The sequence below is a fragment of the Marmota marmota genome, unplaced genomic scaffold, assembly GCF_001458135.2.
Source record: "Marmota marmota marmota unplaced genomic scaffold, marMar, whole genome shotgun sequence".
NCBI lineage: Eukaryota > Metazoa > Chordata > Mammalia > Rodentia > Sciuridae > Marmota > Marmota marmota.
Window position 1 is genome coordinate 2667529 of NW_025999880.1, and position 18546 is coordinate 2686074.

At 37.9% G+C, this 18546-nt stretch overlaps 1 protein-coding gene across 9 annotated transcripts in view; it reads left to right on the top strand.

The window, feature by feature from the left end:
- The window catches only part of Bcas3 (BCAS3 microtubule associated cell migration factor), a 575967-nt gene that overhangs the window by 419386 nt on the left and 138035 nt on the right, over positions 1–18546 (top strand). The gene's annotated exons all lie outside the window — the stretch shown is intronic.

Here is an 18546-nt window from a genome sequence, read left to right on the forward strand (position 1 = left end):
TGCTCAGTGTTAAAATGGCTCATTTAGAGTTCCCTTAGCCACACAGCAGCTATGGAGTATACCTAGTTTTACCCAATACTGACGTGGTGAATAGTCTATGTGTTCTTGGACTATGAAGTGTCTCAGGAGCACAGGAGCACAGGAGCAAACATAACCAAAAAACAAAACAAACAAAAAACAAAGCAGCTTTTCTGCTCAGTTACAATGATATTTATTTCTCCAAACCTCTTTTAGCAGTCTATATCAATCAGACCGTTAGAATTCTAGTTTTCTTTTGCTTCCATAGGTTTTCACATTTACCTGGGAGTTTATCCAATAAAAATTTGAATAGATCCCTCTTTCTAGCACCCTATACTTGTAGGTACTTACTAAATGTTTGTTGAACGAATAAATGAGTGAATCTTTCACAGTCTAAGATACATGGGATAAGTCATAATTTTGACCAACACCTAACTAAACATAATTAAATCACTGTGTTGAAAACAGGACCTTAAGGTAATTTTTAGCCTAAAATGGATGCATTATCTCTGGCGATGTTGTATGCTGTGATACACAAACTGGAGTACAACTAGCTGCATAAGCAGCTGACGTGCAGGGGGCATCCAGGGCCACTCTCCATTCATCACGTCCATGGCGTCCTCCATCTTCTGAAGCAGAGCTGTCTAGATGCCTCATTAATGAAGGAACAACTTTCTGAACGATTTATAAAAAGTTAGGGCATATTTGGGGACTGGGGTTGTGGCTCAGTGGTAGAGCACTTGCTTAGCATGTGTGAGGCACCGGGTTCGATCCTCAGCACCACATAAAAATAAGTAAATAAAATATTGTGTCCATCTACAACTAAAAAAAAAATTTAAAGTTAGGCTATATTTTATCTTGATATATATATATGTGTGTATATATATATATATATATACACACACACACACACACACACACACTATATTCATGGTAGTTCCTTTGTAGCACTATGAATAAATTAAACTATATTTTTTTAAAAAAATTTTTTTTAGTTGTAGATGGACCCAATATCTTTATTTATTTTTAAGTGATGCTGCGCCAGTGATTCACACGTGCAAGGCAGGCGCTGTACCACTGAGCTACAGCCCCAGCCCCAAAAACTATATTTTTATATTGGAAAATTGTGAGGAAGGGATTCCCCAGGTGAATGTACCAAGTTTTACTTGAATTCTATAAAGATGATTGTTTTTTAACTTGAGGAATTCTATATAGATCCAAAATAATTCTGTTTCAAAATAACAGAGGTATTAAGGAAATAAGTGGCATGTAAGGTACAAAGGAATTATCTTTTTATGTGAAGATACTGTTTAATATTTGTTCTGACTACCTTTTTGTTTTCTGCACATGAACACTTGCAGCATATCAGGGTTAGCAGAAATGTTCCTTAAACTTTTTTTTTTTTTTTTTTTTTTTTAAAAACCAGGGACCTCATGTATGCTAGGTAAGTGTGCTGCCACTGAGCTATTCCTCTAGCCTGGGTTCCTTAAACTTTTATCAGCAATGTTCATAAACAACAGAAATACCCGTTTTCCTTCTGTCCTCATACTACCATATCAGCTCTTCTCCAGCCCGTGGTCTCTCACCAGGATAAGTTGTGGACATCATTTCTCTGTCAGTACATATGGTACTTACCAGTCTCCCTGACTCTTCTTACTGTCTTCACATCAGTAATAATGGTTAGCATTTAGAGATACAGTCATGTATTCATTCATTTAATCTGACCCATAACTTTAGGATATAGGTACTGACAGACAAGGAAACTAAACTAAGGAAGAATTATAGACATGTACAAGGTTAGCAAGTCAATGGAGGCCAGGCCGCTGTGGCTTCTTCTCCTGCTCACTGACCTTGTTCCTAGAGTGGTCATGCGGAGGTACAGACTCCCTGTGGCTGTTGTTTACAGTTCTTTTTGCTTCTACAAACAAAGCAGCAGTGAACATCCTTGTGCATATTTCCTGTGCACTGGTTAGCATCTTAAAAGCATGGATATAACTGTTCACTTACCCCATTCCAGGCAATCCCTATATCACTTTAGAACCCAGAGGAGACAAAAATCTGCCATCTCTCATGGCTTAGGGAAATTAAGCAGTCAGAGTCCATTTTTCAAAGTTTTCTTAAAGCTAAGAGACTTAAAACTAAGAAATAATATTTTTTTGTGACTTAGTGAGAAGGAATCATTTTTAGTAACATGACTAAAAACATGAGTTTTGTAAAATCCTTAGTAAGAGGGCAAAAAATACTATTAGTCTTACTTTTATAGAAGAACCTAGAGAAAATAAAAGTAACTTAGGAAGTAAGCACTGGATTTGATCCTTAGCACCACATAAAAATAGATGAATAAAAATAAATAAATAAAACTTAGGAAGTAAGATTGATTATCTTTTTAAATTATCTTTTATTTATACAGTAATGATAATAGAACTATTTTTTAAATCCTTTTTGAAAATTATATCCAGACATATACATTAAAAAGACTGGAAGACTTAGGATTCAAAAACAGGTCCAAAGAAATGCCTCTCTCTGAATCTTAGGTAAAAATAAACTACTTTCACCTATGATTCTACTTCTTACCTATTATATCCTAACAAATGACTCATTTATTCTTTTATAAATTGGTCCATAAAGATTTATTCACTTTATTTTTTAAATCTCAGTTTAGGATGAGAAAGTTTCATGAACTTTCCAGAAGCTGGTGACCTCCTGTTCTACTTCCCTGTGTCTGGCATTTCAATTATTGTGTTGCCAACTTAATACATATTTGACTTTTCACTAGACATCATTTTCTTTAAAGCTGGACTCTTCTTCCAGGGACAAGATAATTTTCTTATTATTATTCTGCTAAACCTTGCTGCTGCCCCAACTTAGCCTGACTTTGAATCTATAGTTTCGTTTTCTAACAGTACTAATGATTAGTATTAAAACACCAAATAAAAAAATTATCATAGCAATTTCTTTAAAGGACTAAGGGTTTTCCTTCTTTCCGGACATTTCTTATTCTCTGCTTAACTCAAACTTAAATCTCATTAGCCCAGCTCTATTTAAGGGTGTTCTAAAAGAAAGAAGGGGGAACAAAGTGAACATACATCCTAAGTGACAACACCAGAAAATCTCTGTTACCCATCTGTCAGGTCCACGCTTGTGTTGGAGCTCAGGTCTCCATGTTGTTGATCTCCCTGGGAGCGCAGGGGACACATTTTGTTCCCAAGCAGAATTATAAGAAGAAGAAAAAAAAAAGTCTGCTTAGCTGTCTTTTTCTGTTTAAAATATAGCTGTCCCTGGAGCAGAGACACACAGCTCACCCGTCCTCTGCAGACTTGTGGTGTACATCTATGATACAAGTAGTGTGTAGTGGTTTTGTTGCTAAGAGAAAAGTGCTAAAAAAGAAAAAGGAAAACCTGTATCTCTTATGTAGCTCAGATCCTTTGGGCATTTAATGTACAGTTTCAACAAAGGACACTCCAAATAATACCTCTGGTTCAAAATTGCTTAAATGTTGAAACATATGGTCTCATGTTCCATTCGTTAGGAAACAACCAGCTGTTCTCAGCCTGCCAAATCCAAGTAAACCTCCTCCGTGTGGAAGAGTGAATCTAAAGTGGTTCTGTAAAAACATAAAAGCTGTTTTTGCTGAAGAAGAACAAGGGAAAAAACAGGCCACCCTGAAATAACAACTAGTAAAGAAAAAAAAAATTCCTTCCTGATACCATGTTTCCCCGGCTTGCTTAGGGTACTATAGAATATAAATGCCTCTAGAACTGTTTCAGTTTTTAAAGAATTATAGGCATCCTTGTTCTCTTCTGTTAGTGAAAATCGTGTGCTTGTCCCCGTTATAGTAGTTATTTTCATAAAATGCAATTATCTGAATAATTAATTTATTTAGACTACTCTACTATGTCCTCCATTCACAGAGGCCAAAATGTCAAAGATCAAGTAGATTAGGAAAATTCTCATTATAAAGGCAAGGGGTGGAGGGAAAGGATGAAATATTTGGAATTTCAGTGCAGTGGTTTCTATTTATCCGAAATGTCAAGGGCAGTGTAAAATGTATTTTTAAAATGTGTTTCTGTATGGTTTGTGCCCATTCTTGGCATGGCTCTGGCTCTACAGAGCCCATTGTTCTTTGAGGAGTATGAGGGGGTGTCTTTGTCCAAAGTGACAAAAAGAAGACTTGGAAGACTGGGCTTCCTTTGTTCCTGTGCGGTGCTGTAAAATTTGGTTTGAAATTAGGACCTCAGGGAAGGACCTTCAATAGAGAGCTTTCATTTCCTGCCAGCATTTTAATCACTCTGGGGTTTAAAGTGGATGGCCGGCCAGCATAATGGCCCTATGTTTAATAGAACAGCTTGTATCTTGAAGGCCAGTTAAGGGATCTGTCATCCGCCCAATATTCATCTTTTCTGTTTCCTGTCCATTTACGAAGATCACCCACCCTTTTAGGTGGCTTCCCTAGACCATTTTGCAGGAGAGCTGCTGCCACTGCTTCTTAAAGAGGCTGAACAGAAACCAAATTGAATGTGGTCCAGCCTTCAGCCCATACAGGACAGATGTGGAAAGTGCTTTAATTAGACATGAAATTCATCAGGGCTGAGGAGTTGATTCCTTTAGCTACAGAAAGAAAGTGTCAGATTTTACAAAGTGAAGAATATATGGATGGTTAAAAGGTATCTCTCTCTCATCAGAATCCCCTGCACCTGCTGACCTACTACGTGCTCATACTCACATTGTCACTGTGGTAAAAGTTAATGCCATTCTATCATGCAGAAGAGTAATGACCTCCTGGGAAGTAAAGGAACCCAGTGGATTTGATCCTGCAAATGAGACATTTGCAGTTCTTCTGAAACAATGGTTGGTCAACTCTGAAGGCTCCTTTTGGAATCATTTAGAAATTTACCTTTCTAGTTAACTGAATTAGATCAAAATTCCTAAAGGAGTAAATATTGGGGTCACTGTTCAAAAGTTAAAAAATAGAGTCAACTTAATGAAGTCAAGTTTCTGAATTTCTTCCCCAATTCATGCCTATTGGCCAAGAATAATCATGTATATAACTAAAAAGATCAAATTTAAAAAATTATTTTTTAAAAAGATAATATCAGTAAATACCTTGGACTCATTAACTTCTAGTCTGGGGCCCATCACTGAAGTTGCTTATGACCAGATGCTAAGCACAGGTTCTGAGTAACAATGAAGAGTGGACTGTTTGGCTGAGGTAATTTTAGGGTAGCTACTAAATAGGATTGCAGAATGTTTCATTAACTTGGAGTGATAACAGGTATGAATGAGGGCAATGAGGGAAGGATCCTTGCAGGTAGTAAAATGTTCTCTAGGCCATCTCCCATCCGGGCACACTGGGGGGAACCAAGAACCCATTATTCCCAGGCAGTTTCTTCTGTGCAGGTAGGTATGGGTTCTGATGAGGAAATGGAGGAGTGTGTAACCCCACTTACCCCATACCTGTACAACCCCTGCAGCTGAGCCAGAGCCTTGGCTGCCAGGAGCCTCCAGCCTTCCAGGAGCCAGGTCCCAGCTCTGGGTAGAGGAAAGAAAAGAAAGCTCTTATAGAGGCCTTCTCTCCTACTTAGAAGAAATGGAATGACATTCATGTTCTCTCAAGAAAGTGCAAGAGCTAGTTCCATTCACTTCCCCCTCTATAATCAGCAGTCATTGTCTGGCTAGCTCAAATAATAATCCAATTGGTCAACAAGGGGCTGTGCCTCCTTGCCGATTATATTCGTGATTCAGAAGACTTTCCCAATATGGGTTTAAACATGGAGAGACTTTCATGCTTCAGAGAGCCACTCTCCCACGGCTCCTTTTTGACCTCTTCCATCAAGTTTGTGGCTGCAGGTTTCTCTAGCTGCCCAATTTGAGTCCTTTTGTGTTGGCCTTCTTGAACGAGTAGCTGTTTGAAAGCTGATTTAAAGTGAGTGTTGCTCCATCTAAGAGCTGTTGGCTGAAAAGAGCACTATGCACAACAGCAGAGGGGGCTGAAAAAGCCAGGCCGGCTCTCCTGAGGGTGGTTTTGCATATGCGTGTTGGCCTAGTAGAATTATGCAGCATTCAACTGAGGATCTGATCTTTGCATCCAGGTCATTTTTTCATTTAAAAAAAAAAATGCCTCTGACATTTCAGCCAGGGACCCATCATTGTACTCACACCAGCAAGTTCCCACACACAAAATGTTATGCTTAAATAACTACTGAACAGATCATCTGAAGATCCAGAGTAGGTTTCCTGGGTAAAAAATGTTCAGGCAAAGATTTGAAGAGAAAGCTGCCCACCAGAGCAGGGCCTTAGCATAAAGTTAATATCATCAGAGACCTGACTATAATCCATTTCATTCACTGCTACAGTTTGCTGTGTGGGTGTTTCCACAATGTGGGAAACTCATTTCATTGAAGAGTTGAATATTTTATAAGGATGTGAAGAGTTGCAAATAATCTTTTCTGTAAGGCTGTGAGGAGGAACAAAGCAGCTAATGTTAGAAAGAACTGGTACACTATTGTTTTCTGTCATTTGTACAACTCAATAGGAATATTCTAGACTTGACAGATTTATATCCTCAACTTGTTGCTCCTTAAGGATTATACATATGCTTACCTGTGAAAAGATCCTTTCTATTGGAAGGGGATCCTGTTTTGAAACTCAAATAGTTTTAAAAATAGGATGATATATTAATAAACTCTAAATTATTTGTCTCTAGGAAAAAATGTATATCTTCTAAGAGCTATCTAAATTCTGTTGTATTAGCAGAAGAAAAGACTCAGAATAGACTTTTTATGTATATGTCTAAATATATGAGTAATATTATAAAATATAAAATATATACAAGTATAAAATATAAATATGTATGGAGTCTAGTCAGTAGTTGTTATTTCTGCTTTAAAGCCGTGAGATTATACAAGCCTTAACAATAAGCAAGACATTTGTTAGACAAAGTGATGCTAGTTTCCAGTTCCATTTCTCAGTATCTCTTTTAAACTATGGTAGAACATGAATTGGTCTTTGTGGATAATGCATGCTTAGGCAATACCATTTGGTTAGCTTTTTTCTGTGGACAACCTTCAGAAAATTGGCCTGTATCTCTACACCCTTCAAGTTCTTTCTTACGTAATCCTCTCCTGGCAGTTAATATCTGTTTTATTATATCATATACAAGTGCTTTTATGTTTTTGAATTGAATCCCCATTCAGTAGCTAACTTCTTTGTGGAAGAACCTATGTCATACTTTTTCTGTATTCCTCAGAACCTGGTGCACTAGCCACGAGTTAGTTTCCTTTGCTTAAATTGTTATCCATATGGCAAAAGTAGGAATGATGAGAAGCTATATTTAGTTCATGGGAGATTTAAAGCAAGATAGTGCCATAACCATCCTCTCAAGTTCCTAAAAGAACCTTTTCCCTCTCCTCTTGTTGTAGCAACTTCCTGACCTTCCCTGCCTCCCCAAGACAGAGTCTTACTATGTTGCCTTCCAAAAATCACTATTGTTTTTTTTTTTTTTTTGAAGTAGTGAAAGAAAGTTGGAAGATGAATGTACAGATTGACAGATACACATTTTATGGCAGAATCTGGATTAGAATTCAAAAATTAAAGGCTGGGGTTGTGGCTCCGTGGTAGAGCACTTGCCTGGCATGTGTGGGGCACTGGGTTCCATCCCCAGCACCACATAAAAATAAATAAATAAAGGTCCATTGGCAACTAAAAATTTTTTTTTCTTTAAATTAAGAATCTTTTTAGATTGATTTAGTACATCATGAATACCAAGTTGTATTTCCCAGCAGGTGACTGATTGTAAGGAAGGCAGCCAGAAAACAATTGAATGGCACATTAAACTATGCTGTCTGACCTTTTGTAATTGTCTCGGGGTTATAGAGAAAGCAGTGCAAAGGGAAAACTAGTGAGGAGTTGCCTGAAGTGAAGGGCAAGAAGAATGGAGGACACTGGTGATTGCTGGACTCCACAGTGAGCTAGACAACCTACCCACCTTTCCAGGACTCCTTGCATGGCTGCTTTCAAAGCTCATTCCAGCTGTAGGAATGTCAATGGAATTGCTCTATAAACTGGGCAACTCAATAAGTATTTGTTTATTTTATATGAAGTGAGATAATCTTCAAATACACTATTCCATTAAGATATGGAATTAAAATGTTCATTTATATTAATATAAGTTTTTCTTAATTGGAATTAACAGGTCAGTGGTCTCTCTGCAAAATCCTGAAAGATAACTGATCAAAAAATTATACTCTGCCTAAGAACATACTGTAGAGGCAGTAAGCAAGATGTAGCAATAATAAGCTTGTTATTGGTTTCATCTCAGAAAAAAATTTCACTTGCATGTCCTTAATGTACAGAGTATCTTCAAGAGAAAGAAAAACAGCAGAATATATAACCAGGATTAATTTCACATATTTTCTATTATAGTTTTCCTAATCTCCTTGGCTTGATCTAATTCTTTTCAGTTAAGGTAGCTAGTATCCTAGGCATGGATGTCTAGGATGCTATCACCTATGTTTAATGTTTTAACTATTTTGAGAGAGAGACAATCACTTTTGAAATCCACTGGTTAAAGAAAATATTTCAGGAGTCACGCATATCATTGGGCAAAATAAAATAACTTGGTCAGTTGTTTCTCCTTGCTCTGGATGAGTAATCTGGAAATCTGAGTTTTTACTTCTGTCGCTATCTGACTCTCTGTCTTTTGACAGTCTACTTTTCTGTCTTCTTGTTGTTGTAGTAGTTATTTGTTTTTTATTCTAAGAGATGAGGTCTTGCTATGTTGCTCAGGCTGCCCTCCAACTCCTAGGCTAGCGCTATCCTCCTACACTAGCCTCCAAGTATCTGGAACTACAGGCACACACTGCCATGCCCAGCTTCCTCTCTGTTCTTTAGTTTCATATTTTGTAGAGCATTTGAACTAGATTATTTCTGATCTTGCCTTCTAGATCTATAGGATTTCTACTGAGAAATACAGGTAACATTTAAATATAAATCTCCAAACACCTACATGCAAACACCTCCATAGATGGGAGCTGCATTTGTTAGGTTGCTGACTCTAAAATACCAAGGAACCTGTTTTTACGTTTTTAGATTACTTGAGCTCAAATTACAAGAAACATGGAAAACAAATCTTCCCCAATTTCTATCTCTTTTCATATTTACCTCCCTAATTTACTAACATGATATCCAGGCTTCATTAAATGTGAAGACTTTGTCTTGGTGTAGTCATTCTTAACCTTGTGCTGCATTATAACTCCTGAGAGATGTTTAAAAATTCCCCACACCCAGTGTACACTCAGAGCAGTTGAAGTTGGAACCTTATTCGATATTTTTCAATTTCCCAGGTGATTCCAGTGTGTGTTCAGATTTGAAAACCTTTGTCTTAGTGGAATGTCTTTGCTTTCCAGAGTGTACTATATAAGTCCATTTTTCTAAAATATTGAAATACATATTTAGGTTGGTTCCTAGAATAAATAGGTCTCTGCTATTGTAGGATGCTTTGCTGAATATTTTATTGGCTGTATATTTTATTCCATGCCAATTTCTCTGATAGCCATTTTGGATTAGGCAGCACAGAGTGAATTTTCTATTCCCATTTCCTATGATTAACTCAAAGCCAGCAGAGAGATTCTTGAGTATATCATGAGACATCCATAAGTTGGGCCTGGCCTAGACACTAGTGTGGATTTAGGGTGATGTTGGTTTGAGTTTATTCATAACAGAAGAAACTACTATTAGGATTTATATCACCGTTTGGTCATATTTTCCTTAACTCAAGTGTACAGTTATTGAAAAGGGAAGCTTTTATTTTCAGCAATTGTTGGCTATACCCCAAATAGAAATTTAAAGTGAAAAAACTTAACAGCTGAAAAAGGGGATACCCAATTAAAACATATGTAATTATAGTCTGTATCATCATATCTATAAACTGGGCAACTCAATAAGTATTTGTTTATTTTATATGAAGTAAGATAATCTTCAAATACACTATTCCATTAAGATATAGAGTTAAAATGTTCATTTATATTAATATAAGTTTTTCTTATTGATCGCCTGATTTTCAAGTCATCGATCTGCAAAGTTTTTCTGCCATGTACAGTTTAAAGTTAACACTAGTTTTAACAATGTCTTCCAGTTTTATGATAGTGAAAAGTCTAGATTCCTGAAAAGAATAGATTGTTTTTCTGCCTGAATGACTTCCAGTCCTTACAATGGTTAGGAAGCATTTGGTAGGAATATCGTGGCCCAAAATTCATTGTGGTTTTAGTTTGGCTTGCCCCAGTAAAGTAAATTATAGGAAACCTTACTTGAAAAAGATAAACAGGAACTAAGAGCAAAAATGCTCCCCCCACTCCCCTTTCTTGGAGCTATCTGAGGCCAACCTGGGAAACTTAAAGTATCAAAATAGGACAATTTTTAAAGGAGCTAGAGATATAGCTCAATGGTGGAACACTTGCTGAGCATTGTAAGGCCCTGGGTTTAAGCTCAGTACTACACACACACACACACACGAAAACAACAACAACAAAAAATGGTAATGAGCAAATAAATATAAAATATTCCCAGAACCTAGGCACACTCCAAATTCCACTTTTTAAAATATCTTTATTTTATTTTTATGTGGTGCTGAGAATTGAACCCAGTGGCTCATGCATACTAGGTGAGCGCACTACCACTTGAGCCACATCCCCAGCCCCTCCACTTTTTTTTTAATCCCACTGGGTTTTACAGACCTACTGTCATTAGGACGATTCTTCCGACTTATTGATTTGCTTGAGAAATACTTTTCTTGATCATATGGCATCCCATATAGCTTTGTCTCTATTCCTCTAAGTCCTCTCCCCCTTCCTTCCTCAAAGTACTTAAAAAGAAAAAAAGAAAGAGGGAAAAAAAAAAAAACCTCAGTGCCAGACACAAAATAAACTATACAAGATAAGTGTCAGCTTCTCTGAATTGCCTTTGTGGCTGACTTTATTGCTCTTCTGGAAGACCTTTCTACTTTTCCATGAGTACTGCTATAACTGGTCATTGATAATTTAGGTGGACTGGTTACCACAAGAATCCTTGGGATTATCTGGTCTTTTCCAAGTAACTCTTCATTTAATCTTGTTCTATTTACAGTTCGCTTGTAGTATCACAGTCTGGATCCATTCAGAACTAGGTGAACTGGGATGGTTAAAGGATTGTTGAAGTTGGGTCTTAAGAGGGCTGGAGTTGTGACTCAGTGGTAGAGCACTTGCCTAGCATGGGTGAGGCACTGGGTTTATTCTTAGCACCACATATAAATAATAAATAAAGAAAAGGTCCATCAACAATTAAAAAAAATCACATAGAACACCTCATTACTTGTTCCTTGAGTTGCTGGCTATACTTTTTTAGTCTTAAACTCACTCCCTGTTGCCCCATCAGTAGGCTGCTCTGAGCCTGTTATCACACTAATTAATAGCTTCCAGAAGATTAGGTAATGCCCTAGCCAAAAACTTCAGATTTGGGGGGATTGTTGGAATTACCTTAAATTCTTTTGTCCAAGTAGAAAATGCCTAACCCCCAGTCTGTCTGCCCTCTAGAGTCTATTAAAAGAACCAGAGAAAAGGACTTTTCTTCTTGTCCTTTTCCTTGTCATTGTCCTCCTCCTCTTCCTCCTCCTCCTCCTCCTCTTCCTCCTCCTCCTCTTCCTCCTCCTCCTCTTCCTCCTCCTTCTTCTCTCCCTCCTCCTTCCCCTCCCCCATCCCTTCCCCCTTCCCCTCTTTCTTTTTTGCTGTGCTGGGGATTAAACCCAGGGCCTTATGCATGCTGTTGCTCTACTACTGAGCTACATCCCCAGTCAAAGAGAAAAGGACTCTGAGACCTGCATGTTCTTGGTGTCGGTATTTGGTATATTTCATGGAAATAAGTTTCTAACTGACTGTGATTTTGTATGTAAAGCTACAGTGAGTAATTACAGCTTCATTATGATTATTTTGGTAATGATTCTCTTCCTCTCACTAAGGAGAGTCAGAGCTGGGTCTGCACAGTTGAGCACTGGGGTAAAATAGCCCAGTATTTGTTAGGCAAACTAGATCTAGCTGATAGACTGAACATCTTCATCCCAGCCTATCATTTAGTTTTTGTGATAAAATGCCACTTAGTTATTTCCTGTATTGTCATATAACTTTTCAGGTCTCTGTTTACTGTGAGGGCAGGATAAGTTCCAATTTGTCTAGGTACCACTTTTTTTGTTGTGCCAGTTGATGCTCATTTTACCACCAAAAGTGTGCCAATTTGGATGGCAGTCACCTGATTTATCACCCAATGTTACACATACGGAACCAAAAGGAAGAGCTACTATTGTAAATAGAATGATACCAGAACCTGTGCTTCTTAAAATGTTAGAATTACCTTGTATATTCTGGGTTTTCTTTCTTTTGTTTGTTTGTTTGGTTTTGTTTTTTGTACTCGAGATTGAGTCCAGGGATGCTTTACCCCTGAGCTATAACCCCAGCCTTTTTTACTTTATTTTATTTTATTTTATTTTGAGACAAGGTCTCACTAAGTTGCTGAGTCTGGCCTTGAACTTGTGATCCTCCTGCCTCAGCCTCCTGAGTAGCTGAGATTACTGGGGTGCACTGCTGTACACAGCTATCCTATTATTTCCAACATAAATGTAGTGAATCCAAAAATTCTTTAAGACACCTTCCTTGTTTTCTGTTTGCTGACAAGGGAAGACTCTCTAGAATTAAAATTCTGAGCTCTGTAACTAAAATTTTTATAGGAAATCTGAAGCAGAGCAATAAAGTGCAAAATCAAGCGGGTTCTATAGCCTTCTCAGTAAGATTTGATTCTTCTCTTGGGAAATAAAGATGAGTAGATGATGCTTGAGCAGGTTGTCTTCTGACATGCCATTTCTGGGGAAAAAAAAAATCCTACTCAGAAATACCATGTCTCAAGTGGTGCCCAGCAGTGCCCTAGAAAGGAACATTCCAGTAATTCCTCTGGGTGTGTGTGTGGGGGGAAGTGCTGGGGATCAAACCCAGGGCCTTACACATGCCGGGCAAGCATGTGCACTGAGTCACATCCTCATCCCCCCAGTAATTCCTCTCTAGGCACATTTCCTAGGGAGTTTGGGGGAGTCATGCAGTGGGCAGGTTCAGGACCTTTGGGACAGATCTCAACATAAAGGTCTTTCTCTCCCTAGAGTAGCCATTGGCGTGGTCCCTGTGTGCCCACATTACTACTGCTGCCAGCTCAGGGGGGTTATAAAATTTTGATGTAGAAATTAGGTTGTTGCTTATCTTGTACCTTCTTGCTCATAGTATTGACAGACAGTACCACTGAATTGCTTGAGGCAGATAGCATCTCTGTGATCGCTGTGCTATTTCAGCTTTCTGCTGCTGACAACATCAGAAGTGTTTTAACAGGGTTTTAATGGGCAGCCTCGGTAGCTCCTTGGAGGGTTACAAATAGCTGCCGTGAGAAACCCTCTCTGCTGCTCTGGGCTGACATGCCCTCTTTTCTCATCCAGCTGCTGCTTGTTTAGATGGCCGCCTTCCTGGTGACAAGCACTTCTTATTTGGGCTGAGCAGTACTAGGACTTGAATTCCAGAGATGAGATTGTGTAATATAAAAAAGGAAAGGTCTTCTAAGGACGTTTTCTTCCCATCCTGTTGGGGGCAGGAAAAATAGGGCGGGTTATGGGGAGAGAAAGAGTAGGGCAAGAAAGAGGGTCTAAGTAACTAGGAATAAGTCTGCCATTCCCAGAACCTTTCAGAGAAAGATCTGGTGTGTCATTAAAACCCAAGTTTCTTTTTTTGATGGTGTCACAGGAATCTGTTTGCAGAAGCTCATGCCCAGAGTCCCTGTGTTCTAGCTTACCCACATTTTAGACTTTTATTTGATGGCTGGTAGTCACACAAAAGAGAAAAACCATCTTTCTACAGAAGACAGTTTTTTTTACTACTCATAATTCTGTGGGATTTTCTCTGATCTTATGGAGCACATTTCAAGAGTTAAAGCACAGTGAGTTAATACTACTTCATCTTCCTTGATCCCATTATCTGACCTTTAGGTTCAACAAAGTAACTGAATTCCTAATCAATAACTTAAAACTTTAAGTCTTAGGATGAAAGGGAATGGATATTTACTCTTTTAGAATGGTCTTTTTACTAAAACTTCTAAAATGCTCTTTTCACTTTTTACATAGTAAAAAAATGACACTACGTTGGTTCCCTCATCTGTGATACCAAAGACAGTTCTTGTTCTCAGGCCTGGGGACAGCAGGGTAATTAGTGGTAAGAATTGAAGAAAATAGGAATGGTGGCCAAAATAACAGTAATTGGTGTAATATAATCAGGAATGGCCTGTTGAAGAAAAGGTGTGTGTACATCTAGAAAGTGTAGTTCATGTTGAATCCCCGTGTTTGGAAGATCAGCTCCTATAATTGTTTCTTTACATCACATTCCCTTCTTGAGAGCATGGAAACAGTAGTTTGCCTGGCTCTTTTTCAAGAAGATCTGAGAATACTGCCTTCTAATGTCAGAAAGAGAGATTTCCTCCCCTTCAAGCTCTACATACTTAGAATTGGTTTTTATCATTATCACTCTCCAGTGTTTTCAGGCTGCCTGAGAAACATCTCCTATCAGACACTTAAGGCTATTTCACAGCCTTCTCTTTCCAAACCAAATTGATAGCACTGGGTTATCATCTGTCCTTCAGAGATTTAAGATTCTTAACTTCTTGTCACCAGCAGAGGCAAGACTTTAGCTATTAAGAGATAAATCTGATTATCAAGGTTGGAAGAAAAAAAAAAAGCCAGAACACATCTAGGACACATTCTAAAACAGATTCTTGGGAAAGCCGAAGCCCATTTGCCCTTCACTTTCTTACAGCTGGGAACCCTTCTGAAAGCTGATGTTGCTGGGTTCCTGTGGGGACTCTTACTGCAACTATGATCATAAAAAATGCTTCATTAGATGTGTATATAGCTCTGCAAAGTTCTGTATCAAGAAACTGCAGGAGGTTACATAATATAAAGGGAAAACCACAAGAGTATGAACTACTGGAGAATGTAATAGGGAAAAATCTAATCCCTAGAGTTATAAAGGAAGCTAACTACATCACTAACTAGCAAGTAGATTACTTCCTTCTGCCTCAGTTTTCTCATCATGATGAAAATTATAACTTTCTTCAATTTCCTCATAATTATGAAAATTATAACTTATCATGAATTTATTAGGGAATAAGTAAGATAATGCATTATAGTACAGTGCCTGGCATGTAATTGGGTGTTTGGTTAACAGGCTGATATTACTATAACTGTTAAGAATACACATGACTGGTGTTCTGTGTGTGTGTGTGTGCGTGTGTGTGTGTGTACACACGACTGCTTTATGGGTTCAAAGTACTTAATTAGGAAATTTGTTAACAGTTATATTGATATAGATATAAACATAGAGGACATATAGTGGCAGAATAAAATCACTTAACCAAAATGTGAACAAATAGTGAGGAACTATAAAGAAATAATAAAAATCAAGGACTTAGCATAAACCTTTGAATGAAAGAGCATCCGTAGGCTTATCAAACCATAAATTTCAATTTTAAGAACATATGTTCCCATTTATAGACTAAAATCAAGAAATCTAGGTTTGATTAACTGGTATGGTCTTGAGATGGTCCTTCCTTTCTCTAGGCCTCAATTTTCTCTGTAAAAGACGAATGCTACTACCTCTTTTCCTTTTTAAATAAGACTTACAGAATTTTGAGCCAGAAGATACCCTGGAGACCATCTCCTCCAACTCTCCAGGGTATCTTCTGATCCAAAATTCTATAAGTCTTATTTAAGAAGGGAAAGAGGTAGTAGCATTCCTCTTTTCGCAACTGCTCACTGTATTTTGCCTGAAGTACACATGTTTTTTTGATCTCCCCTGGTAGATTTCTCTGAAATTTCAGACTCCTGCCCCATGTCTGTAGCTTAGTAATAACATGGTCAGTTCGTTCAGTTTTATCGCTGATTCATATTGATGACTCATATCACATGTTGAGTACAAATTTTAAATTTTTTCTTCAGTGCCCATAGATTCTGGACAAGGCAGGCTCAGAGCCACACTGTAACCCCAGGTTGCCCCTGCTTGTTGGGCCTTTGGCTTTTGCTTTGGAGTTTCTTTTTCTCTCAGTGAGCTGCCTTGATGGTTTTCCTGTTTGCTTCATTCTCAAAAAAAGGGGGATGATACATTATTGGCCACGTAGGAGCTGGCCCTCTTGGTTTCTTTTAGTAGTAATATACCAATACTTTCCCAGTTTTGTTGTTCCCAAGTTCACCAGCTTAATTCTACACATTTGAAGAACATCAACGCAATATCTCCCTTTCCTTTTTACAACTGCAGTTGATAATTGTAGAATGCATTTCTTGCTAGTGTTAATTTTACTTTCAGTATGTGACAGGATGTGGGGACATTTGTAAATAAAGATTCAAAATCTTTAAAAAGTTAGTAGGGACACCACTAGCCAGTAGATATTTACGTTTTGCTCTGGCATTTTTTTTAGAGAAGTAAGACTCATCTCTCCTCTTTTCTTTCCTGACCACATCTGCCTTTGTATTTGGATCTGTCAATGTGAGAAGAACACAGATTATGTACTAAATGGTTACCTTTCTTTACTTAGAAAAATTGCTTTCTGAATTCCCAGCACCGATCTAATTCCATTTGCTTCTAAAGTTTACCTTTTACACTTGTGTTGGTTTTAGCCAGTGGCTACTGTGTCAAAGGTCTTGAACTTGTACACTTCCTCCCCAAAGATTCACAGTATCAGTGTCTAGTTTGTCAGGATTTCTCTAGTTTAGTTAATTTTGCTGATGTTGGTGAGTTCATAACATCATAAGGTCTTTTTCTTCTCTCAAACGAATAGCAAAGGAGGAACAAAGGAGGAGAAGGGAAAGGAATGGAATTCATCAGTTTCCTTGGTATCTTAATTATCTTAGTTTTAAGTTGTTCTGTAAGTGTGTCTTTATGGATGTAGTTTTACCAGCTTAAAGCATCTAATTGAAAACAGATCCTTAAATCTCTCTGGATCAGGAAGCAGTAGTAAGCCCTCAGCGTCTTATCCCTGCAATCCGCAACCACGTAGGTGTCCTTGTATCTGATGCGTATGTAATCAGTTTATTCTCCAGCTTCTTTCTTCTACCTAAAAGCTTAGCTTGATCCACTGTGGTGATGGAGGGGATATTATTCCTGTTTGAAATGGGTACAACCAAAGTAGGAAGGGTGCAGCTTAATTATTAGTTCTTGTTCAAAAGATCTGCTTTACATTTTGTATTATGGAGACGATCCACATGATTCTCAGCTATAGACTATATGATTATACTTTTGTAACTTAAGTTTCACTTTTTCCCCTATTTCATGCTAATTCTGATTTGATATTGTTCTGTGTTCAGAAACACAGCATGATTCCTAAAATGCCTGCTGGCCAACATGGTGTCTATCACAGACACTTTCACCTTCTTGTTCTGTCTAGACTCTTCTAAAGAGGATTCAGGAAGTACTTTTTCTGTGATACCTACTTTTCACGTAATTCCATTTTGTCAAAGAAGTAGCAATATTTGAAGAATTTAAATTATGTTAATACTTTGTCTCTTGGCATAGCTAAAGAAGAAAATGTTTATATAATTTTTATAGCTTTATTTTTATTTATTTATTATTTATTTATTTTGGAACCAGGGATTGAACCCAGGGGCACTTAACCACTGAGCCACATCCTCAGTCCTTTTTATATTTTATTTGGAGGCAGGGTTTTGCTAAGTTGCTGAGGCAGGCTTTGAATTTGCTATCCTCCTGCCTCAGCCTCCTGAGCTGCTGGGATTACAAGTGTCCAAGATGGTGCCAGGCTTTGTAACTGTCTTGACCCTTTGTGTGGAGATCTTTCTCAAGTAAATTTCATGCTTGCTGACTTCTTAAAGCAGAATACATTAAATATACTTGGATCTAGGACAGGCCCTAGCCCATAGGAGGCATGCAGTCCTTATTTGCTGAATTATGTTGAATGACCTGTGAATGTTTAGTTTTGTACTAGGTCTTGGATCGGAAGGGTTGGATTTCATTTTGTTTTAAATGTCATATTTTTTGCTCAAATGCAAAAAGCGCCAATACTCATGTGTATTTCCTGGCATTTTGTTTCTTTTTTGCCATCAAAGCTGAGAACTTTATGTCTTAGAGAAAGAGGCCTTCTATTTGTCTATCTCACGTGTGCCAGATGCATACAGTTTTACATGAGATGTCTCACTTTATCCTCACAGCAACCTATGAGATAACTGTCACTGTATGAGATTTACATATGAGGGAACTGAGGCTTATAGGGATTAAATGTGTTACTACTATCAGTTCCCAGCCTGTAATATCTGATAATATACCTTTTCTTTTTTAATTTGTTACTTCTAGTCCTGAGGACCAGAAGTCCAGGTAAATAGATGGATGACACATAAAATAAAACCTGCTCTGCTGGGTCTTCCTGATGGGACTGTTGGAGGGGAAAGGATGACAAATATTGGGAGAGGCTATCCAG